The 24,605-nt window shown below is 40.1% G+C and overlaps 1 long non-coding RNA gene and 1 pseudogene across 1 annotated transcript; one reads left to right on the forward strand and one right to left on the reverse strand.

The window, feature by feature from the left end:
- Positions 1 to 24,605, reverse strand: part of LOC122136978 — a 140,712-nt pseudogene that overhangs the window by 42,735 nt on the left and 73,372 nt on the right.
- On the forward strand, positions 1,347 to 24,530 carry LOC122137003. Its single transcript, XR_006154508.1, has 4 exons — positions 1,347 to 1,371; positions 1,776 to 1,836; positions 2,159 to 2,236; positions 24,481 to 24,530. It is a non-coding gene; the product is annotated as an uncharacterized LOC122137003 (long non-coding RNA).

Genomic DNA, 24,605 nt, shown 5'->3' on the forward strand with positions numbered 1-24,605 from the left:
GTGGCTCTTCATGATGGTCTGGTGCGGTTGTCTGGAGAGAGACAGTGTGAGGCGGGGCTGGAAGTTTTCATCCATCAGGTCTGGAGGAGAGTTCTGCTGGACTCCTGGAGTCTCACTGAATCCATCTGTGGTCTGCAGACAGCTGGAAGCTGTGGCTCTGTCGCTGCGATTACTGAAACTTCTACGGCTCCTTTTCATCCAGTCCTGAACACAGTCATGAGTTTGTGACGGGCTTCCAGTTGCTCTGGGAGTGAAGCTCATCTGGGGAACTGCAGCTCTCCACAAACTCCTCAACTGCAGCTCCACACAACATCTGTACATCACCTGCCTTGGTGAGAACAACAACATCTGGGCAGATTCTTTCAGGAGTTGTTCGTGATCAATAATGTGTTTTTTCTTTCTCTGAATATCAGGTCGTGGGTCCATCAGGGCTGGTGGGTTGCTGGGGGAGACTGTGCAGGGAGAGGCTGGAGGTTTTTACAAACCAGCGGCTCATGGGGGACAGTGTGTGATGACTCGTGGGATATTAAAGATGCCCATGTGGTGTGCAGACAGCTGAAGTGTGGAGTGGCCCTCAGTAACCAGCAGGTACCAGCCTGGTTTGGTCCTGGTTCTGGACCCATATGGCTGGACGAGGTGGAGTTTGAGGGGAATGAGACGTCCCTGTGGAGCTGCTCTTCTCCAGGCTGGGGAAAACATGACTGTAATCACAAGGAGGATGTAGGAGTCGTGTGCTCAGGTAAACATGCTGCTATATTTATAGTTTTTTTTTTCTTTTTCATTCAAATTATAATTTATGTAAATTTAGAAATAACATTACATAAACATTTATGCATTTGGCAGACTGCCCACAAAAGAAACTTGTTACACTCAACTGTGTAGGTCAGGCAAAATTTCTGGATCATTTAGTGCTAATAATATTTGTTTAAATTAATCATTTGCATTATTGTGTATGTGTTTGTGTCTGTTTTGCCAGATTTGTCAGTGTCCACTACTCCTGCCACAACAAGATCAGCTTCTCCTCCAGTTTCTCCTCTGGTGCGCTCAACATCAGTCTCTCCTCCACAAACTCTTCAGCTCTCTCCGTCCCCCCAGTGCTTGTGATTGTTCTGGGAGTTGCGCTCTTACTGCTCTTAGTGCCACTGCTTATACTAATTCAGCAGAACAGAGCGATGAGGAGAGGTAGGAGAGATCCAGAGACCTGTCATATTGTGTCTTTATTCAGTGTTGTGATCAGTCATGTGTTGTGAACTGACAGCAGGTTTGTCTGTCTACACTCACAGCTCTCTCTAAGAGGAGACACAGGACGAAGACTGAGACCATTTATGGGGAGATTCTTCAGCAATCAGACACAATCACTTCACTCAGAGGGTGCGACATGAGCCATCAATCCTCATTTAATAGCATTAATAAGAGTCTGTCAGACAGTTGATGTTCATCTATTATTAGTCCTGTTACACCTCCCTGCTTCAAAACCACAAGAAAACCACAGACATAAAAGCCAAAGATCTACATATACATAAAGTATATACAAAAAATTTTAGGCACATGTGTATTTGCTTGAATTTCTGGAAGGCAGTGAGGAATAAGTTCACATGAGGATACTTGTGTGTTTGTTAATAGGCCTAACAAAAAAGGGATCTGCCTATAATGCTTTTAAATGTGAATAATTAATATTTGTGCTGTGTTTTCTTCTTTATGATGCAAAGGAAATGAGGATTCAGTCTGTTTGTAATTATGAATGTGTTTCTGACTGCTCTGCTCCTCTTTCACAGGGGAGTCTCATCTCTGAAGAACTGCATTCTGGGTATGAAGATGCTGATGAGCTTCTCTCAGGTTCGAGAGATGAAGTGCACATTCACTCAAATCCTTTTTAAAAATACACCTATATAAATAAACAAATTCTGTTACATATTTGATCAGTGACTTAATACTATTCAAAAACTCCTGCTTAATTATATATTAAAGGTCTGCTCTCCTTTTAGCAAGAGTTCAAGACTTCATATTATGATGATGTCACCATCGGCAGTGGCCTAAAAGGCAAGTGACCTTTTTAATTGTTCACATAATTCATTACCAAATGTTTATAATAAATTCTCAGTCTCAGGATCTGCAACATTTTGGCTTGTGTATCCAAACATATTGTGTGTTGATGCAGAAGAGATGGTGAAGGAAATCACACCGGGATATTATGATGATGTCATCACTGATGGACTGAAACCAGATCGTGAGACAGGTGTCACTCTCTTACTCTACAACAGCATATAATATACTTTTAAAATAAAATACTACAGTATGTTTAAGACAGATATTTCAATTTTTTCTGAATGTAATGAATGTGTCTGTGATGAATGTGTGAATTTGTAGAAGACACACCTGAGAGCTATGATGATTATGATGATGTCATGTTGAGCGGATTGAACTCTAATATCAAAAAAGGTGTTTTACTTTTTAGCAACTTTTTAAAAATATTCCTCTAAAATCAAGATTGTTAGATAATACTTTAAATGACTGTCTTAAAGGTTTTGCTTATATTAATTTTGACTCATATTTTTATGTGCAGTGGACACACCAGAGAATTATGATGATGTCATCATTAATAGACCGAGCTCTCAAGGGGTAACAGGTGAGATGCACAGAACTATTTTTTATTTTTTTTAATCACCCTTCGCATGTTTACATGAATATTGTAATGTGCTGGAGAAAGCTGGCTGAGATCAGGATCTACGGCCTCGTTTACACTGCAGGTCTTGATGCCCAATTCTGATTTGTTGCCTACATCCGATGTTTCCCATATTCGATTCATGTGTTTACACTTGCCACACCACCTGAAACATCATGCATGCGTTGTCATTTACCGTCTCCACAAGTGCTCGTCATGAGAATAATGTGACTTGTGCTGACAAAACGAGTCACAATGAGCAATTAAGAAAAAAAAAGAAAAAAAATGGGGGGGGGGCTGAAATTCTCCATTAAAAGACCTTCAGAATGATTTTGATTTGTTGGAATCTGAAGTGAAGATTATGGGTAGACGCTCAGTCTAGGTGCTAATTCTGGGTTTATCACCAGGTTCACTCAGGTGTGTCGGCCAGAACACCACTTAATCCCAACATATAACACATTATCAAATCAATAAAGGAAAAAAAATTCTAATTATTCTGTTTATTCCCACCACTTTAACCTATGAGTGAGTTTAAAGGTGAGTGTAATTTTGAGTGTGGTTTCTATAACGAGAGAACAAATACAAATGAAGAAAGGAAACATATGCATACGACTCATTCCCTCCTTAAGCACTAATACACATTACAAACATAAATAAACAGTAGTCAGAATATGACTATATCTCTTAAACTCTAAAATGTAAGCAGAGAGAAAGGAGTCAAACATTTCTCAGATTTTCTACCATGCATTAAGTTACTAATAACGTAGATAGAACTTACTGTCGTCTATGATATACTTTAAAGCATCAATAGCGGTCCAGATAATGATATTTAACACCACTTCATATTTTACTCAGCCACAGGTACTGTAACTTCATAACAACAGGTATTGAATAAAGTATAACATGTCTAACAGATGTGACCCATTTAACACCGCACGTACTGAGGTCAGGGTAACGTACGAACGTGGATATAATTTAACACAACTGTCGTGTAGCGACCCTTAAACTCCTAACTCTCATCCATATCGAATATCAGAAATACAGCTGACAAAGAAATACAATATCACGAGTAATGCAGACAGATTTACTTACTGTTTCCTCATTCACGCACACGCTGAGGAAAGTGTCACTCACAATTATAATCTACCGATCCGATGCTCTCTATCATCCTGATACTAACTGCGTGACAACCGACCCTGACCATCTCTATCGTAACTGCATAACTACTGCGTGACGACAGATAGAATATACAACCAGCGCACGCTTGTACCACTATTACAAGCACTGAATAAATGGGAGTAAAAGTAAAACATAAAGCACATTATGGTCAGCTGTACTAAATAATAGCAACACTAACATAACTTTGGGGCCTTTTCTACAGAATCGGACAAAAAATGACTGAGTAACCCATTTGAAGTCGACAGTGCCTTTTCTCCATCTTTTCTTATTAATTACTATATTAATAAACACAATATACAGCTATTTTTTTATTTTATCTTTGCTATTATAAATAAGAACAGATGAAAAAAAAATCAGTACAAGTAACCTTGAAAGAAACAAAAAATGCATTACTTTTATCATCTTATCTAAAAGCAAAATGGTAAAAACTAACGTGTAGTGTTCATTAAAAATAAATTGATTATTAAAACTACAAAAGCAGTTCACAGTGAAGTGCAGTGAGTGATTGCCCTCTTTTTCTTTTATTGTTAGAGTTAACATTATGATAATGATACAGACATCCTAAAGTACTTGCTAATGCATATGGCATCTAATATAATGTTAAACATTCAGTTTTCCCCCCCAACAGTTTCCCCGAGAAAGACAGAGCAGATTATGCAGATTATGAAATACTGTAATTCTGTATATGTGTGTATTTATTGGGATTGCGCGCTATATCCACGCACTTCGGATGACAGTCAGTGCGAGAAGCGAGCGGAGAAAATGTACAAATACTTTTTTTTTTTTTTGCCTGTAGCTCACATATGACGTCGTTAAACTGCGGAGAAGTATAAAATCGTCGCAGTTTTAATGACGTACAGAACACAATGCCTCAGAAAATGGGGGTGACCTCAGAAAATCCGATGTGCATGTTTACCCATCACAGGACAGTCACATTGGCACGTATCTCATTTATAGTCCGATTTATTTCCACATATGAATGAGGCCTGAAAACCGATCTCGAAATATCCGAATGGCATGCGCTTTTTTCCCTGTTTACACTGTCATAGAACAGATCCGATCTGTGTCACATATGAGCAAAAAATCGGAATTGGGTCACATAACTGGCAGTGTAAACGAGGCCTAATTGCAGGAGTTTAATAGAAGTAAACAACAGACCAAACAGGAAAATGGGGAAACAAAAAACACAAGAAAGAAACACTGGTAAAACAAGCACAAATACATTCAACAGCCAACAAAACACAAAGCAACCATAAGGGCTATTTATACACAGGAGACCAAAAGGGATCAATGACTTACTTTGGAAACTAACAAGCAGATGTGTGTGTGGTCAAGTGAGTGACTGAAGCAACTAAGGAGGTTAACTACGAAGACAAACAAGGCACATAGCAGACAGGGGCAGAAAACATGTGACAAGAATCAGGCCCTGTCCACACGAACATGGGTATTTTCAAAACCACAGCTGTTTCTATGTGGTTTGGCCATTTGTCCACATGCAAATGCAGTATCAGATCATTGAAAACTCTTGCCAGGGTGAAGATTCTCAGAAACTCTGGTTGCAGTGTTTGTGATGTTGTAGCTGATGAAACCAGAGATTTTGACTTGTGGCATCAGTGCACACTTTTTTCGCAAACTTCTAAATTGCCACCTGTTGGTTTGACATGCTCTTGGCAGTGCTTCATAGCGTGTTTTTGTTTCTTCGTCAGAACCAAAAATCTTGTTTAAATGCATGAAAAACAAACCTTCAAATAATAACGTATAAAATCCAGGAAAAACACAGGTTTACAAAAATACCCTTGTATGTGACTAGGCCTCAGACGTGTTCTGTGTAATCAGTTCACTTAAGGGAAAATGAATCCTTCAAATGAGAACGTATTTTATAAACTGATATGAGATGTTTTTATATCATTTTTGATCAGAGGGAGTTCAGGAGGAGTATGATGATGTCATGAGTGTCAGTGAAGATGTGACAAACATGGTGGGTAAGTTACTATAACCCTTTTGTTCTCATTATCTTAACATAATTTTAATTTAGTTAATATTTTCCCGTTTTTTTAGACTTTTAAAATATTTATCCAATAACAACATTTGACCTGATTTAATATTTTATATATAATAACAGATTATGATGATGTGGAGGAGGAGTCAAGAATAAGAAAGACTAAAAATGGCTCAATTATCCCAAACGATCTCATCCACTGCCTCAGTTCAACACATCTGAACAAAGTTGTAGTGATGTTGATATTGAAATGTTAATTCTCAGGTTTTTCTGGTTTCCCCCCTTTTTGTGGTATTAAACCTTTGTTTAGACATTTATAATAATAAAAAAAAAAAAAACACAAAATTTTTTTTTTTTTGAGGATTTTAATAAAACATTACACAAACCCTGAGATTAATCTTAAGATCTTATCGTATAAAGCACAAAGACATAGACATATCTAAAGCACAAAGACAGACATCACTTTCACTTTTCACTTTTTCATAGTACCAAATGACCATCAGTGTGAAGGAGAGGATGAAGTGGATAACGCCCTGACCATATCCTTCCTTCCTTATATTAATTATTTCATTAATATATTGTGTGATTATTAAACAAGTTATTGATCTGTATTTAACCACTTAGATGTTTTTTCTGATGCAAGAGTGGAAATGTGGTAACAGTAAGCCTTTAAAGGGCTAAGACTATTCCTTCCCAGGTCACGAGTGGCCATGTCAAAGAGGTCAGGCTGACCTCCCCTTTACATGAGACACGAGAGACTTGGACAACAGAGACTGTGATATTAATGTACCTGGCTTGATATTGAAATCCTGTTTTAGCCTATATTTCTACTCTCTAAGATGAGACTTGCCATGAGTGTGTTTTAACAAACCATTACTGATAAAATTCTAGCCTAGGGCTAGGCAGCCTGTGAAGTTTCTGATAAGTTCTCTTGTGTATGTGTGTGTAGTATACTGTCTGTAAGGAAGTAAGCTTCAGGACAGTCCCCAGGACAAGACGTTCAAACTGCCGATTGGTCCAGCGATCATATATAGGTCTTTGGGAGACTTGTCACCAAATAGTCTCAGAAGATATGCATTCAAGCTTTGCTTTCATATGTTTACGAACTCCATCGAGAGTACAGGTTTTGGAACCAATCAGATTTTTGCTGACCAGCACATTGACGCAGTTAGTATCCTCTGTCAAGAGTATAATTGTTGGTGATTTTGAGTTGTACGCAGAGCGGCTTACGAACTCCATCGAGAGTACTGAAGCTGATTTCTGCTAATGAAACTGCAAACCATGTTCTTCAGTAAATTTTTCTTTAATTGAACGCATCTCTGACTCCTGTTCTTCATTCAGCATATCTGTACTGGAGTTTTGTATGTAGATAAATAAAACACCCCACAACAACACAGAGAAAAAACACTAGAGTTTTTATATATATAAAAGGTGTAGTAGTATAATGCTGAAATAATATAATAAATAGGCTAACGTCAAACAACAACCCTAAGTATATAATAATAATAATAATGCAGCTTTATGTAATTAAGGTGTGTTTTTTTAACCAGGTAATGAATATTGCATATCACTTGTGTACTGCTACTATTTCATCTACACAAGTGCTTAAATCAAAAAATAAACAATGTAATGCAACTCTACTTACTTATAATATTAATACTCTTTTAAATTTTCAAAACCTCCTCACCACATTACATTAAATCACCTGCACAAATCCAAAGCTGCACACAAACATTTAAATAGTCTCATGTACAATTCCGATAAACAACAATAAATATATCCACTTTTCAATTTAGGTCTCATTTTGTTATCAAGAATCCAAATAACCCATTAGATAATTCCTTAATAACCACGTTAATATCTCGTTAGAGATTTCCTGAGTAAGCGCCAATGATTCCGTTCAATGGTTCATTAAACAAAGCACATCTCAGTCCTTTTACTGCCACCCAAAGAAATAGATCGGTATTGCAGTATTAAACAAAATTGCAGCTGCAAACTTGGTCTAGTATTCCTGTATGATGACCTATGACCTATCAAAAAAACAACTACTAAAAAACAATAATTTAAATAAATAAAAAAGTACATGTGATTTTATAACTAACATGAACATAAAGCTATACATTTATAGTTTATGTGAAGTTTTTCTTTTATGTTCACTTAAATTAAAAGTTGCCATATATATAAATTATATGAAAATTTTCTCTTATATTCACACAAAAAAAAAAAAGCCGACATTTTTTAAAGCCTATTAAATGTTAAAAATAATAGCTTTCAATTATACTGTAATGTATGAATGGCTATAATTGAGGGAAAAATGCATTCAATAGAGACGATCACATTGTATCGAGCGTATTAATCTTACTATAGAAATCCTTTATGTGTTGTTTCTACATTAGTTTGGAGATTCAATGTGAAATTTTAACAATATAAATGTATTATATCATTATGCAATTAATTGTGATTAATTACAGAATTTTTTTTTTTTTTTCGATTGACTCTATTATGGCAATGTGTATAAAACAGGAATGAATGGCTCAAAACTCAGAAAATACCTGTTTATTTTTACTTATATCCAGGGCCGCGTTATTCTAATGGGCAACATGGGCTGCAGCCCAGGGCCACGAACACTAGGGGCCCCTGAGACAATTCTCTTTTGTTTAGGATTGCCAACCATTCCAAATAATGCGGTGTTAAAGGCATCAGAGAAACACTCCATATGAAAACTATCCACCTTTTTCCTCAATGCGGAAGTAAGCCTTTGGGTGAGACTTCCGGTTCATTAGCCGCTATAGGTAAATAAGTAGGAGAATAACAACTTGCAGTAAATGGTTGAAACTGTTTGCACTACAAAAATCAGTGTGCTCATAATTCAAGATGAATACATTAAAATAATATGATAAGACACACTAACTTTCAATATCAAGCAGCAAAACGAACTGTTTTGTACAGCTAAAAATAGCTGGACGTGGATGAGACCGGAAGTTAGACCCGTAGAATTTACAATTTTACACAAGAAAAAGGTGGATATTGAAAAGATTATTACTCGATAATATTGTTTAATTTATGTAAATGCTTTTTAGCCTACTATGGGTTTATGATGTGAGCATTGTGTTTGTTTAAATATAACCGGCCAATAATACACGCACATCTCAAAAATATGCTACGTCCATTTAAAAGTATAACCTTCATTGAATATAATCTGTCAGTCTGAGATTGTGTGCATCTTAAAAAAGCTCGAATTCCTTTAGACAGTGTAAAGCGGAGTGGTATCTTTCTGGTCTGATTCATAAGTTGGCTGAAAACAATGTAGCAACTGTCTTTTTTTCAGTTTTTAAAGTAGGGTTTAATTAAAGGGTTAGTTCACCCAAAAATTTAAATTCTGTCATTAATTACTCACCCTCATGTCCTTCCAAACCCGTAAAACCTTCATTCAGCTACAGAACCCAATTTCACATATTTTTGAAAAAATCTGAGCAATCTCTGACCCTCCGTAGACAGCAACGCAACTGAAATGTTCCCGGGTCCAGAAACGTAGCAAAGACAAGCTACAAGAATACTATTTGAGTGCAAAGAAAACAATTATGACATAATTTATTTAACAATTCTTCTCCCCGCAGTTACCCCATCTCACGACATTTTGGAGACGAGTACCCAAAAAACAAAATGTATCACTGTAAATACAAGAAAAGTATTCTTGTAGCTTCGTAAACTTTCTACTGAATGTAAACAACAAGAAAAGTATTCTTGTAGCTTCGTAAAATTAAGTTTGAACCCCTGATTCCACATGGATTATTTTACCGATGTCTGTGCTACTTTTCTGTGTCTTGATCTTGGAGGTATCCTTGCTATCTATGGAGGGTCAGAGAGCTCTCTGATTTTATTAAAAATTTCTTAATTTGTGTTCCGAAGATGAACGAAGGTCTTACAGGTTTGGAACGACATGAGGGCAAGTAATAACTGACAGAATTTTCATTTTTGGGTGAACTAACCCTTTAAGAAAATCATATACCATGGTGTAACCACTTGTGTTTGAGCTGTGCATTCCTTAGTTGCTTATAAGACTATTTTCAGACAGAGTGCATCTCTCAAATGGCTCCTGATGTATATACAGGTCCTTCTCAAAAAATTAGCATATTGTGATAAAAGTTCATTATTTTCCATAATGTAATGATAAAAATTAAACTTTCCAATATATTTTAGATTCATTGCACACCAACTGAAATATTTCAGGTCTTTTATATTTAAAATTTTAATACTGATGTGATTTTGGCATACAGCTCATGAAAAACCCAAAATCCCTATCTCAAAAAATTTAAGCATATCATGAAAAGGTTCTCTAAACGAGAGCTAATCATCTGAATCAACTAATTAACTGTAAACCACCTGCAAAAGATTCCTGAGGCTTTTAAAAACTTCCCAGCCTGGTTGTCATTACTCAAAACCGTAATCATGGGTAAGACTGCCGACCTGACCTGCTGTCCAGAAAAGGCCATCATTGACACCCTCAAGCGAGAGGGTAAAGACACAGAAAGAAATTTCTGAACGAATAGGCTGTTCCCATAGTGCTGTAATCAACAAGGCACCTCAGTGGTAAGTCTGTGGGACAGGAAAAAGTGTGGCAAAAAACGCGCTGCACAACGAGAAGAGGTGGACCGGACCCTGCGGAAGATTGTGGAGAAGGACCGATTCCAGACCTTGGGGGACCTGCGGAAGCAGTGGACTGAGTCTGGAGTAGAAACATCCGAGCCACCGTGCACAGGCGTGTGCTTTTGAACCACGGAAACAGCGCGCGACACAGAAGTGCCTGACCTGGCGCTACAGAGAAGCAGCACTGGGACTGTTGCTCAGTGTGGCAAAAGTACTTTTTTCGGCTATTCGGATGAAAGCAAATTTTGCATGTCATTTGGAAATCAAGGGTGCCAGAGTCTGGAGGAAGACAGGGGAAGAAGGAAATGCCAAAATGCCTGAAGTACCAGTGTCAAGTACCCACAGTCGTGATGGTCTGGGGTGCCATGTCGCTGCTGGTGTTGGGTCCACTGTGTTTTTTTAAATCAAGTCTCGGCATAGGGTCAAAAAAAATGCAGCTAGCTATCAGGAGATTTTGGAGCACTTCAGGCTTCCATCTGCTGAAAAGCTTTATGGAGATGAAGATTTTTCGTTTTTTTGTTTTCAGCACGCCCTGGCACCTGCTCCACAGTGCCAAAACCACTGGTCAAATGGTTTACTGACCATGGTATTACTGTGCCTCAACTGGCCTGCCTGCCAACCTCTCCTGACCTGAACCCCATAGAGGAATCTGTGGGATATTGTGAAGAGGAAAGTTTGAGAGATGCAAAGACCCAACACTCTGGATGAGCTTAAGTCTGCTATCGAAGCATCCTGGCCTCCATAACACGAGCACAGCAGTGCCCACAGGCTGATTGCCTCCATGCCACGCCGCATTGAAGCAGTCATTTCTGCAAAGGATTCCCGACCATAGTATTGAGGTGCATAACTGAACAAAATTATTTGAAGGTTGACTTTTTTTTGTATTAAAAACCACTTTCCTTTTATTTGGTCGGATGAAATATGCTAATTTTTTGAAATAGGAATTTGGGTTTTCATGAGCTGTATGCCAAAATCATCAGTATTCAAACAATAAAATACCTGAAATATTTCAGTTGTGTGCAATGAATCTAAAATATATGGAAAGTTTAATTTTTATCATTACATTATGGAAAATAATGAACTTTTATAAAAATACCCTAATGTATTGTGATGTATTAACATGTAGTCATGTTAATAAGCGACCCAGGGACATTATCTGTGCCCAGATTCGTGTACAAGATATACTGATTCACGAGTTTAGGAGCTGAGGTGAGCCGCACCCCTTGTGTTCGCCGCAGCTGGTCCAAAAACAGAATGCAAGAGCTCTTACTCTGAGCATTTTGTTTCATGTAAAACTTTTAACACATACATCTAGCTAAGCCCCTAAAAGTGACATTACAGTCATGGCCAAAAGTTTTGGCAGTGACAAATTTTGTGTTTTGCACAAGTTTGCTGCTTCAGTATCTGCCAGACTATTTTCCAACTTATATCTAAAAAACAATGAAAAACAATGATAAGCATATCATAAGATTTAAAGGCTTTTATTGGCAAAAAATATATAATGAGTCCATATTTAGTGTTGACCCTTGTTCTTCATAACCTCTGCAATTCGCTCTGGCATGCTGGATATTAGCTTCTGGGCCAAATCCTGACTGATGGCGATCCATTCTTGCCTTATTAGTTCTCACAGTTGATCACAATTTGTGTGCTTCTGCTTGTCCACTCGCGTTTGAGGACTGACCACAGGTTCTTTATGGGATTGAGATCCGGGGAGTTGCCTGGCCATGGATCGAAAATTTTAATGTAATGATCTTCGAGTCACTTCTTTATCACTCTTGCTTTGTGACAGGGTACTCCATCATGCTGGAAAATGCACGGATAATCACCAAATTGTTAATGGATCATTGGAAGAAGTCGCTCTTGCAGGACGTTTTGATACCATTCTTTATTCATGGCAGTGTTTTTGGGCAGAATTATGAGAGAGCCCAAAGAGAGCCCACTCCGTTTTGTTGAAACGCAACCCCACACATGGATGGTCTCAGGATGCTCACTGTTGGCACACAGGACTCATGATAGCGTTCACCTTTTCTTCTCCGAACAATTGATTTTCCAAATGTCCCAAACAGTCGGAAGGGAGCTTCATCAGAGAAAATAACTTTGCACCAGTCTTCTGCTGTCCAATCCTTGTACTTCCTGCAGAATTTCAGTCTGTAGCTGACTCCTCAGGAGGAAACGGTCCTGTTTTTTCAAGGAAAAAGCTCCGCTCTCGTTCATCTCTCTTTCCGAGGAAAAAAAAGGCAACCATCTGCTTCCCGCGGTTCAGGACCCGCCGCTGCTGAGGCACAGAGGAGAATGAGCTCATGAAAATTTCAGGTGGATCTGTCTGAATGGTTTAAAGAGTGACTTTCCCTTTCGCGCTCATAATGGCGGTGGACGAGAGAGAGGAGGATGATGTTATATCTTTAACACTTTCTGATACTGAGGTTAGTGCTCTGCTGGGTTTTTACCCAGGAAAAGCAGGAGATATTTGAGGATGGTGAAGAAGCTGAGGTTGAGCCTTCTCAATTCTCCTGCCCTGCGTATGTAGAGATGTTGGAGTTTATGGATCGTGCCTCGATGAGCGTTATCTTTCCGACCATAGCCCTCCAGCTCAGGGTGAGCCTTCCATTTCTGCCTGATCTCCATACAGAGATCGAAAGGAAATGAAGAGCAGGCCGTTTTCTTCCGCATCCATCGGTTTTCGGCATAAGAGTTTTTGACCGACATCGAGGCGATGCATGAAAACGGCTATGAGATGATGCCCCCTGTAGAAAGAGCTTTCATTCTGCGGGAAGACATCCTCTCTTAATCTCCCTCCTTGCCATCTAAGCCCCTTTCAAGAAATACATCTCGCTTAAATGCGCAAGGCAGATTACGCAGCAGCCAGGTCAGGCTGTGGCTTTTTAATTACACCACGATGGTGGTGCTTCAAGCATATCAGACTGATCTGCTAAGAGACCTGGATAGAGGCGAAGCCCTTTTTCCTGATCAGGTTTCTTTTTCCGCACCACAGGTCTCTCTCCAGGCTCCCAAGCAGGCCGCCTCTGCCAAGTGCAGGACTATGGCGGCCATGGTGGTGGCGGAGAGACTTCTGTGGATGAACCTGGCAGACATCGGGAGAAAGAAAAAGGCACAGAAAAGGCTAGTGTCGCGACTCGCGCACTCACCCCCACCTTGCGGGGAGGGATGAAGAGGAATTGTGGGTCACAAGGAGGTAAGCAGAACCTTAAGGGATGTGATCCAGACGATGGCGCAGCGTTCAGTGATACTGAGGTATCTCTACCTCATTCCTTTAGGGATTTTTTAAACTTCTGCTTTTATCCTCCCCTTCCTAATTCCCCTGTAACCACCAGCTCTCCACCTGATCGAGGTTAGGTGGGAACCCTCTAACGCAATAACAGTCTCCTATGCTGGACCTATAATGTTTTGGCTGGGTTCTATGTTCATAGCAACCACCTAATGATTGTCCGGACTAAAAGGGCGACGCCCTTGTGTGGGGGTTTTCCAGCGCAGGAGGGTGGGAATAACCCTTTTCTGTATATACTTATTGTGTACATTGCTGGTGGGTTATGTTTCTACTAATAAAACTCTGTGAGTTTTCCTTGGCAGTGCTCAGTTACAGTGTTGACTAAACACTCGTGCTCATCACCGAGGCATCCGGCTTTTCAGGTTCTGGTATTAGGCAGCTGAGATCACAGGTTTTCTGCGGAGCCTCCTTGATCATCAGGCCTGGCACAGCACTGCAGGGAATTTCATGGATGTCCTAGCCAGGCACCCTGAGGGGTCCTCCTGGCCGCTTAGCTGTGCTGTCGCATCCAGCGGAGGAAGTGAAGGTGGCAGTTACAGAAGTCTTCTTGTATATGGTGCCTCGGGTGGATGCTCCCCGCTGCTAGAGGTTTGTAAAATTTGAGCTTACCTCTCCCGTTGCGGTCCATGCGCCTCTGCGATGCTTAGAAACAATCAGTTACACACCGCTAAGCTCTGTGTACTTTCTGAAAACCCACATGGTGGTCAGTGTGCACGTGAACACTTTGCGCACTTTCTAAAACAAATCCCGTATTGGTAAGTGTGCACACAAATACTCTAAGCACTTTTCTGAAATCCTGTATGTTAAAGGGTTATGCGCTCTGCCTCGTTCCCTTTCTTTTGAGATATATAAGGACCTTGGTTCCTTGGCCCTCCATTTCCAGCCAGTGTGAATTCATTTATACACTTCAAGCATCGCTCCCTCCAACTGAGGGGCTATTTGGGCGATTCGCGTGGTAGTTTTAGCAGCGCCTCCCCTTTTCCAAGAAGGGTCGCCTATGAGCGCGCTACTCTGGATTCAGGAGTTCTCCTCTAATTCATCGAGACTGAGTTCAATGTTTTTCCCAGAGCACTCCAGCCATTACTTTCCCACAGCTAGAGTTGGATGATTCTCAAATATAATGTTTTGAGATGCACCATTCCCATCTATGATACTGCTCTATCAGAGTGCAACGAGAGCCCTTCCTTAGAACATTATTTGAACAAATCCATGCTATGGTAAGTGTGGCAGTGAAGTCTTTGCACACTTTCTGAAATCCACACTGTGGTAAGTTCGCATGCTAGTATCGATTGGCGTTCTTTCTAAAATCCTCTATGGTGAGGGCTTCGCGCGGTTGCTTCGTGCCCTTTCTTGAGTTGGTAAAAGCCCCGTTCATCTTTGGGCGCTTACTACTCCACCTATGTATCCTCGGATACCTTATCTAAATACAGGGTGTTTGCGACGGGAGATCTGTTGAGACAGCTCCTTCAGCAAAGCTTTGCGAGAGCAAAGCGGTAGACCCTGTGTGACAGGCAAGACTTAGTATAAAATGCTAGGTTCCTAGCCATATCCCTTTAAAGGAATCTTTCCTGATTCCAAGCCTTCAGCTCTACCCTGGGCTGAGGCCCTAACAATTAAGTTGGGTATGTAGCTTAGGCTTCTGGCCGTGAGGGGTACTGTCACAGACAGCCGTCTAAATGTCCCAGGGGCAACTCCCATGGAAATGGTAGAGTTGGTACTTAGTGTTCGCCATGATTCTGGCCTGCCCACTCCCCTCAGCATGGCAGCGTGGGTATACTGTTCCCATAGCGACCCCTAGAGGGCGCAGTTCGAAGTTCCCTTGAAAGGAAACGTCTCAGGTTATGAATGTAACCATGGTTCCCTGAGGAGGGAACGAGACACTGCGTCCTCTAGCTTCCCTGCCATGCTTCGGACGCAAGCTTCAGACGAAGAAGTGAATGGACGTGTTGTCCCGGTGGCCTGTTTGTTGAGTCGCGCCGGTAGTGACGTCAGAGGCTGTTGCCGGCCAACTCGTTGGTGTTTTTTCAATGAATGCTTCAGACAAGGGTCACAACGAGGTGTCCCCCATAGCGACCCCTAGAGGACGCAGTGTCTCGTTCCCTACTCAGGGAACCATGGTTACATTCGTAACCTGAGACGTTTTTTGGCCAATGAAGCTTTTAGCAATTATTTAAAATGCATCTGATCACTCTACACAATAATTTAGAAACAATGTGAATGAAAACCACAAACATAAAAAAAAAAAATAAAACATAGCTTAAAAGAACAAGCAAACGGTAAGAGACACAAGTAACGATTGTAGTGGTTAAGTGAATGATAATCAGAGCCAGTTAACAAGAGTGGATGAGCTTTGTCAAGGGCAGAATAGGCAGTCCTCTGAGATAGCTGTACTTGAAGGGCTTTGATGGAATAAGTATGTTCTACCAGTCCTGATCTGCTGTGAATGCTCTGTTGATCTTAAAAAGCTTCTGTTTTGAAGCTGACATGCAGGAGAAATAGAAAAAAAGAATAAATAAACACAAATAACACACATGTACCTCCATACTTCCCCCAAAGACTCACTTCAAAAATCAACATCCTAATCAAAAACCTGGAAAAAGGATTGTTCGATTGGTCTCTAGTGTTACTGAATGAAATGGAATTTAGTGGATTCACTCCTGTGTTTAAATGCGGTTGTCACTCTTGAAATTTTACAGTGTGTACGTAGCTTATAGACTTTACAATACAGAGTGAAACTCAGACTCTCACTTTGCCTGTAAATATCACCGAAAGGAAAATGTAGATAAAAAGAGACCGTATGAGTGACATGTAAACCAACCACAGTTATTTCTGAATGCAGTGTTGGGTTTAATAAGGTGGGTTTTATTGAAATGTCATGCAGTGCTTCATTTTTTTATCATCCATCTTTATTCAGTATCTGTTTCACTGTTCATAATTTGTGTGAAACTAATATATTAGTATTGTTATTATTATTATTGAAATACAACAAAACTACATTTTCTTTTATACTAAAGTCTATGGGGGTCCATTTTTCAAGTATGTGCAATACAGAATGCAGTACATGGCTCTCTCTGCTGGTCACAAGGTGAGCTAATCTTCACTTTTTTCTTCACTGCGTTGATGATTATGGGTTTTGTGGACCAACTGAAAGAGACCACTGTTATGCAATGAAGTCAATTTCACGAGTCACGTGAGTTATTTTGAGATATACAGGTCCTTCTCAAAAAATTAGCATATTGTGAAAAAGTTCATTATTTTCCATAATGTAATGATAAAAATTAAACTTTCATATATTTTAGATTCATTGCACACCAACTGAAATATTTCAGGTCTTTTATTGTTTAATATGATGATTTTGGCATACAGCTCATGAAAACCCAAAATCCTATCTCAAAAAAATTAGCATATTTCATCCCGACCAATAAAAGAAAAGTGTTTTAATACAAAAAAAGTCAACCTTCAAATAATTATGTTCAGTTATGCCTACAATACTTGGTCGGGCAATCCTTTGCAGAAATGACTGCTTTTGTCAACATGCGGGCGTGGCATGGAGGCAAAATCAGCCTGTGGCATTGCTGAGGTGTTTAGGAGGCCAGAGGGAGCTTCGATAGCGGCCTTAAGCTTCATCCAGAGTGTTGGGTCGTGCATCTCTCAAACGTTATCTCTTCACAATAATCCCCAAAGATTCTCTTTATGGGGTTCAGGTCAGGAGAGGTTGGCAGCCAATTGAGAACAGTAATACCATGGTCAGTTTAAACCATAGTACCAGTTGTTTTTGGCACTGTCGTGAGCAGGTGCCCAGGTCGTGCTGAAAAAAAGAAATCTTCATCTCCATTAAAGCTTTTCAGCATATGCTAGCATGAAGCAGCTGACAAAAATAGTGCTCCATGATAGCTAGCCATGATCATTTAGCGCACATGACCTGCCCTTGATAACACAGTGGACCAACACAGCAGCTGACATGGCAAACCAGACCATCAGCTGACTGTGGGTACTTGGACACTGGGACTTCAGCATTTTTTTGGGCTTTCTTTCTCCCCAGTCTTCCTCCAGACTCTGGCACCTTGATTTCAAGAAGGACATGCAAAATTTGCTTTCATCCGAAAAAAAGTACTTTGGACCACTGCGCAACAGTCAGTGCTGCTTCCCTCTGAGCTCTGTCGACCCAGGTCAGGCACTTCTGCGCTGTTTCGGGTTCAAAAGCACACGCCTGTGGCACGGTGGCTCTGGATGTTTCTACTCCAGACGCAGTCCACTGCTTCCGCAGGTCCCCCAAGGTTCTGGAATCGGTCCCTTCTCCCACATCTTCCCTCAGGGTCCGGTCACCTCTTCTCGTGTGCAGCGTTTTTGCCACACTTTTTCCTTCCACACAGACCTTCCCCACTGAGGTTGCCTTAATACAGCACTCTGGGAACAGCATATTCGTTCGAAATGACATGGTCGTTTGTGTCTCCGTACCCCTCCTCGCTTGAGGGTGTCAATGATGGCTTCCTGGACAGCAAGTCAGGTCGGCAGTCTTACCATGATTGCGGTTTTTTGAGTAATGAACCAGGCTGGGAGTTTTTAAAAGCCTCCGGGAATCTTTTGCTCGGTGTTTACAGTTAATTAGTTGATTCAGATGATTAGCTCGTTTAGAGAACCTTTTTTCATGATAATGCTAATTTTTTGAGATAGGAATTTTGGGTTTCACATGCGTTGCATGAGCGTATGGCCAAAATCCTCAGTTATTAAAACAATAAAAGACCTGAACATATTTCATTGGTGTGCAATGAATCTAAAATATATGAAAGTTAAATTTTTATCATTACATTATGGAAAAATAATGAACTTTTTCACACATATGCTAATTGTTTTGGGAAGAAGGACTGTAGATAAAAGTTTAAACAAAAATCTAACAAAACATTAACAGACAAAGTTCTCTTGGTAAACTTAAAACATTCTTGGTCTTGAGTTGAGTTTTGTTTGTGTGTTAATGTGATGCTAGTATATGTAAACATTAACAGACAAAGTTTTGTACATTCAGTGCTTTTATCTTGTCACTGCAGGTGTTGATGCTGTAAATAAACTGGAGAATTTCCTGTCTCCTGTAAGTATCATATATGTGTGTAACTGTGTAGACATTCCCTCACTGAGGTCTTGATGTGTGGGGAGGAGGAGTTCATCAGCTCTGACAGTTTAGATATATTTGGTGAAAGTCATAAAAGCATCCTCTGATTTGTCACTGAAGTTGTTTGATGATTTCCTCTGTTGTGTTCCCCTAAATAACGGTAATAGCGGAGTGGTGATTGGAGGGTGTGTTGGGGCCTCTTTCTCTCTCAATTAAGAGGATGGCCTGTACTTCCTGTCTCATCCAGAGCAGAGAAGCTTGTTCTGGGTGTTTGAGTTAATCCAGCCTTGAGGAGAGGATGATGGGGAGATGCTGACACGCATTTTAAACTGATTTCAGTTGTAATAATTACCACAAACTTGGTAAGTGTTAACATTTGAAATCAAAAAAAGTTCATTTTTATAAAGGGGTCAGGATTGTTCGTTCTTTAGTCACTTAAAATGAAAACTGTAACTGTAAAATTAGTGTGTTTTAGATGACAGGGTAATTGTAATTGTCACAAATGTTTGAATTTGAGCCTGTGTAATTGTTTGTTAGCAGGCAGTTTAATTCTCTCTCAAAATAAATGTGTAATCATTAAATTAAGCACATGTCTCGGTCCCTCGATGCGTGTTTTTGATGGCAGTGAAATTCATTTCACATTTTTGGATACACTAGAGTACCTATGACGATACCTCTGTGTAAAAAAATGTAAATATTCATTTAGAACACAAACCCCCCCACTGACAAACAAAAATATCATTTAGAGGACAAACATGTTGGTTGGTGGTCACAAACATTTTTACCAATCGTTGTTTTGTGTACCACAAAAATTAATTTCTTGTTCCTGCTTATATATATATATATACATCTCTCTCATTGTCTTCAATTTTATTGGTTGGTGGTCACAGTCGCTGTTCTGGGACAGTGGAGGTTCTTCATAGAGGTCAGTGGGGAACAGTGTGTGGGAATGGGATTTGGCTGATGCTGCAGTGGTGTGTAGAGAGCTGGGCTGTGGAGAACCTGTAGATGCTCTGGGTGGTGCTCATTCTAAAGATGCCGGAGTCATCTGCTCAGGTTTGATTTTACATATTTTACATATTTTTTTATTCATATCTATACAAGATTTGTGTGCTTCCATACTGACTTCTAAAGAAGCTGATTTAAAAATCTTGATCATAATAAATAGATTTCATATTTGTGATTTTTGTGTTTTCCTTTTGTATTTTTATTTACTCAAAGACTAAAATGATGTATAAATCATGATCTTGAGGATCCATAAATGTTTTTTTTTATTTTTTAAATCTGTGTTCTTTCAGAAATCAGACTGGTTGGAGGTTCTCGCTGCCCTGGGAGGTTAGAGATACTTCATGATCAGACGTGGATGTCAGTGTGTGACGCTGTCTTTGACCAGCAGGATGCAAGAGGTTTGTGTGTAGTAGAGAGCTGGACTGTGGGGGGCTCCCTGTACAGGTGCTGGGAGCAGCTGCTTTTGACAAAGGAGACACTCAGAGATGTGGACACAAGAGATTCAGTGCAGAGGAAATGAATCTCAGATTCACGTCTGTCCAACATCACCATCACATGAGAGCAACTGTCCTCATGATAATTACCAGGGGCTATTATATGCAGGTGAGAATTAAAAAGAAGACTTAATATTAAAAATATCCTACTTTTATTTGTAGCTTCTTTCTTGTATTCTTCTGTCACTTAGATAAAAAAAAATGTGAGGTTGGTTGGTGGTCACAGTCGCTGTGCTGGTTGAGTGGAGGTTCTTCATAGAGGTCAGTGGGGAACAGTGTGTCATGATTTCTGGGATATGGCTGATGCTGCAGTGGTGTGTAGAGAGCTGGACTGTGGAGAACCTGTAGATGCTGTGGGTGGTGCTCATTTTGGATCAGGATCAAGACCAGTCTGGATGAGTGGGATACTATGTACTGCATCAGAGTCTACACTGAAAAACTGTGGGTCATCAGGATGGAGCCTACATGCTTGTACTCACAATTCTGATGCTGGTGTCATCTGTTCAGGTAAATGAGAAAAAAAAAAAAACTTGTTGCCCAATTGATTTATTATGATGACACAAAGAATAATTGTTTTGTTGTGGAAAACTATTGTTATGGTATTTCACAATATTTTTGTGTACTGTGATTCATATTTAAACAACCTCATATAGGTTAGAGATCCTTCATTATCAGACGTGGATGTCAGTTAATGGATCTCACCTGTGCTCTGGGAGGTTAGAGATCCTTCATTATCAGACGTGGATGCCAGTGTGTGATGCTGTCTTTGACCAGCAGGATGCAGAGGTTGTGTGTAGAGAGTTCTGCTGGACTCCTGGAGTCTCACTGAATTCTCTGTGGTCTGCAGACAGCTGGGCTGTGACTCTGTGCTGAACTTCTATGGCTCCTCTTCATCCAGTCCTGAACAGTCATGAGTGTGTGATGGGCTTCCAGTGCTCTGGGAGTGAAGCTCATCTGGGGAACTGCAGCTTCCACCAACTCTCAACTGCAGCTCCACACAACAGCTGTACAATCACCTGCCTTGGTGAGAACAAACAACATCTGGGCAGATCTCTTCAGTTGTAGTGGTCAATAATGTGTTTTTTTCTGTCTCTGGAATATCAGGTCGGGGTCCATCAGGCTGGTGGGTTTTCTGGGGGGAGATTGTGCAGGGAGGCTGGAGGCTGGGGGGACAGTGTGTGATGACTCCTGGATATTAAAGATGCCCATGTGGTGTGCCTGGGTTTGGTCCTGGTTCTGGACCAATATGGCTGGGTGAGGTGGGAGTGTGAGGGGAATGAGACGTCCCGGTGGAGCTGCTCTTCTCCAGGCTGGGGAAAAAATCATGACTGTAATCACAAGGAGGAGATGTAGGAGTCGTTGTGCTCAGGTAAAACATGCTGCTAAATTGTTTACATTGAAGTCAAATATACAGTTTTATACAATTTCAACATTCATGTGGTTGTTGTCATGTTTTTTTCATATAGAGTTTAAGAGAATCAGGTTAAACTGAGGGCTGTGAAGGGGAATGTGGAGGTTTTCTACAATGGATCCTGGGGTAATGTGTGTTTAAACCAGATGGACAGAGATACAGTGAGTCTGATCTGTCAAGAGCTGAACTGTGGAAGATCTGGTGTTTTGTCTGATTCTACATCAAGACTGAAATCAGCTCCTAACTGGCTGGATAAAGTTACATGTCGACCACATGATTCTACTTTATGGCAGTTGTCCAATCTTCACTCTGGGGACGGAGAATAACTGTGGTGGACGATGAAGTGGCCAAAAATCATCTGCTCGGGTAAAAGCAAATACTTTTTTCCATCGGGGCAAACAATACAGTTTATCCTTTAGCATTAATGCTTTGAGAAATTATATGGAATAAATATTTTATAATATTTAATTGTTGTTACAGAACAACAGGAGAGTTATGAGTCTCCTCGAAGCTCTCTGACATGCTCCACCATCTCTCATCAGAGGACAGTGTTCAGGTAAGTTCATTTAAATGGAAAAAAACATAAAAAAATTATGAATGTTTTTTTATGCAACCTAAGTTAATGGTGTTGTAATATGATGGCACCAGCAGGATTTCATGTTGGAATATATAGTACAAATGATCACACACATACTCCTGTGGAGACATTGCTTTTCTGACAGTACTCTGCCGGTAATTATTGTTTCTACTCCTTTGTGATGTGTGTGTTTTAGATCATGTTCCTCTCAGACTGAGGGGAGGGGGGATGTCCGGTGCTCTGGGAGGCTGGAGGTGTATCATAAACGCTGTGTGGGGCTCAGTCTTGTGATGATCAGTGGGACATCAGCGATGCTCAGGTGGTCTGCAGGCAGCTGGGTTGTGGAGCAGCACTGAGGGCTGATGGGAATTCAGTCTTTGGTGTGGTGAAGGTGTTGTGTGGCTGAACAGAGTCGAGTGCAGAGGGAATGAGATTCACCTGTGGGACTGTCCTCTCTCCCTGAAAAACTCACACTGACTGCTCCCACAAAGAGCATGCTGGACGACCTGTGCGAGTCACCGCAAAACAGAGAGGAGTATTATTCATTTAAGTGTTTAGAGCTAATAATATTGTAAATCAATGTTTTGCATGATTTTGAATGTGTTTGAACAGATTTGTCAGTGTCCATACCCCTGCCACAACAACATCAGCTTCTCCTCCAGTTTCTCCTCCAGTGTGCTCAACTCCAGTCTCTCTCCTCCACAAAAACTTCCCCCCAGTGCCCCCAGTGCTTGTGATTGTTCTGGGAGTTGTGCTCTTACTGCTCTTAGTGCCACTGCTTATACTGATTCAACAGAACCAGAGTGATGAGGAGAGGTAGGAGAGATCCAGACACTGGCATATTGTGTCTTATTCAGTGTGTGATCAGTCATGTGTTTGTGAACTGACAGCAGGTTTGTCTGTCTACACTCACAGCTCTCTTAAGAGGAGACAAAACAGGACGAAGACTGAGACCGTTATGAGGAGATTCAGCACAGACACAATCACTTCACTCAGAGGGGTGAGACATGGGCCTTCAATCTCAATTTAATAGCATTATAAGAGTCTGTCAGACAGTTGATGTTCATCTATTATTAGTCCTGTTAAACCTCCTGCTTCAAACCACAGAATTCCTGACAGAAAACCACAGAGCTGCAGGTGTATGATTATGTGTGTGTGTGTGTGTGTGTGTGTGTGTGTGTGTGTGTGTGTGTGTGTGTGTGTGTGTGTGTGTGTGTGTGTGTGTGTGTGTGTGTGTGTGTCAGTGAGTATCTCTACCTGTAAGTATTTTTAGATTGTCATAAGGAGGAATGGGTTCATGTGAGGATACTCGTGTGTTTGTTAATAGGCCCAAAAAAGGGAGTTCTGCCTATAATGCTTTTAAATTCTCATAAATAATATTTGTGCTGTGTTGTCTACATAATAATTAAGGAAATGAGGATTCAGTCTGTTTGTAATGATGAACATGTTTCTGACTGCTCTGCTCTTCTTTAGCAGGGAGTCTCATCTCTGAAGAACTGGATTCTGGGTAAGAAGCATGTGATGAAACACACATTTCACTCCCAAATTCAACCTCAAATCCTTTTTTTAAAAGAATTTGCCTAATAAATAAATAAATAAATAATATATTAACAGTAATAAACAAATTCTGTTACATATTTGATTGTTGACCCAATACTATTAGAATACTGCTGTTTACTTAAATATTAACAGTCAGCTCTCCTTTTGTTTAGCAAAAGAGATCAAGACTGCATTTTATGATGATGTTACTAATGAAAGTGGCCCTAAAAGGGTCAGTGACCTTTTTAATTGTTCACATGATTTTCATTACCAGGTGTTTAATAAAGTATGTTGACCTGCAGCAAGATCAATATTTTGGTTTTGTATCCAACATAGTTGTGTGTTGATGCAGAAGAGATGGTGATTGAAGGAAATTCACACCGGGATTACTATGATGATGTCATCACTGATGGACTGAAACCAGATCGTGAGACAGGTGTCACTCTCTTACTCTACAAACAGCATATAATATACTTTTAAAATAAAATACTACAGTATGTTTAAGACAGATATTTAAAATCTGTTTTGAATGTAATTAATATGTTTCTGTGATGAATGTTTGAATTTGTAGAAGACACACCTGAGAGCTATGATGATGTCATGACAAGGGGACAGAACTCTATCAAAAAAGGTGTTTTACTTTATCAATTAGAATAAATAAATAATAATATTCCTTTAAAAACAAGATTGTTACAG

The sequence above is a fragment of the Cyprinus carpio genome, chromosome B4, assembly GCF_018340385.1.
Source record: "Cyprinus carpio isolate SPL01 chromosome B4, ASM1834038v1, whole genome shotgun sequence".
Taxonomy (NCBI): Eukaryota; Metazoa; Chordata; class Actinopteri; order Cypriniformes; family Cyprinidae; genus Cyprinus; species Cyprinus carpio.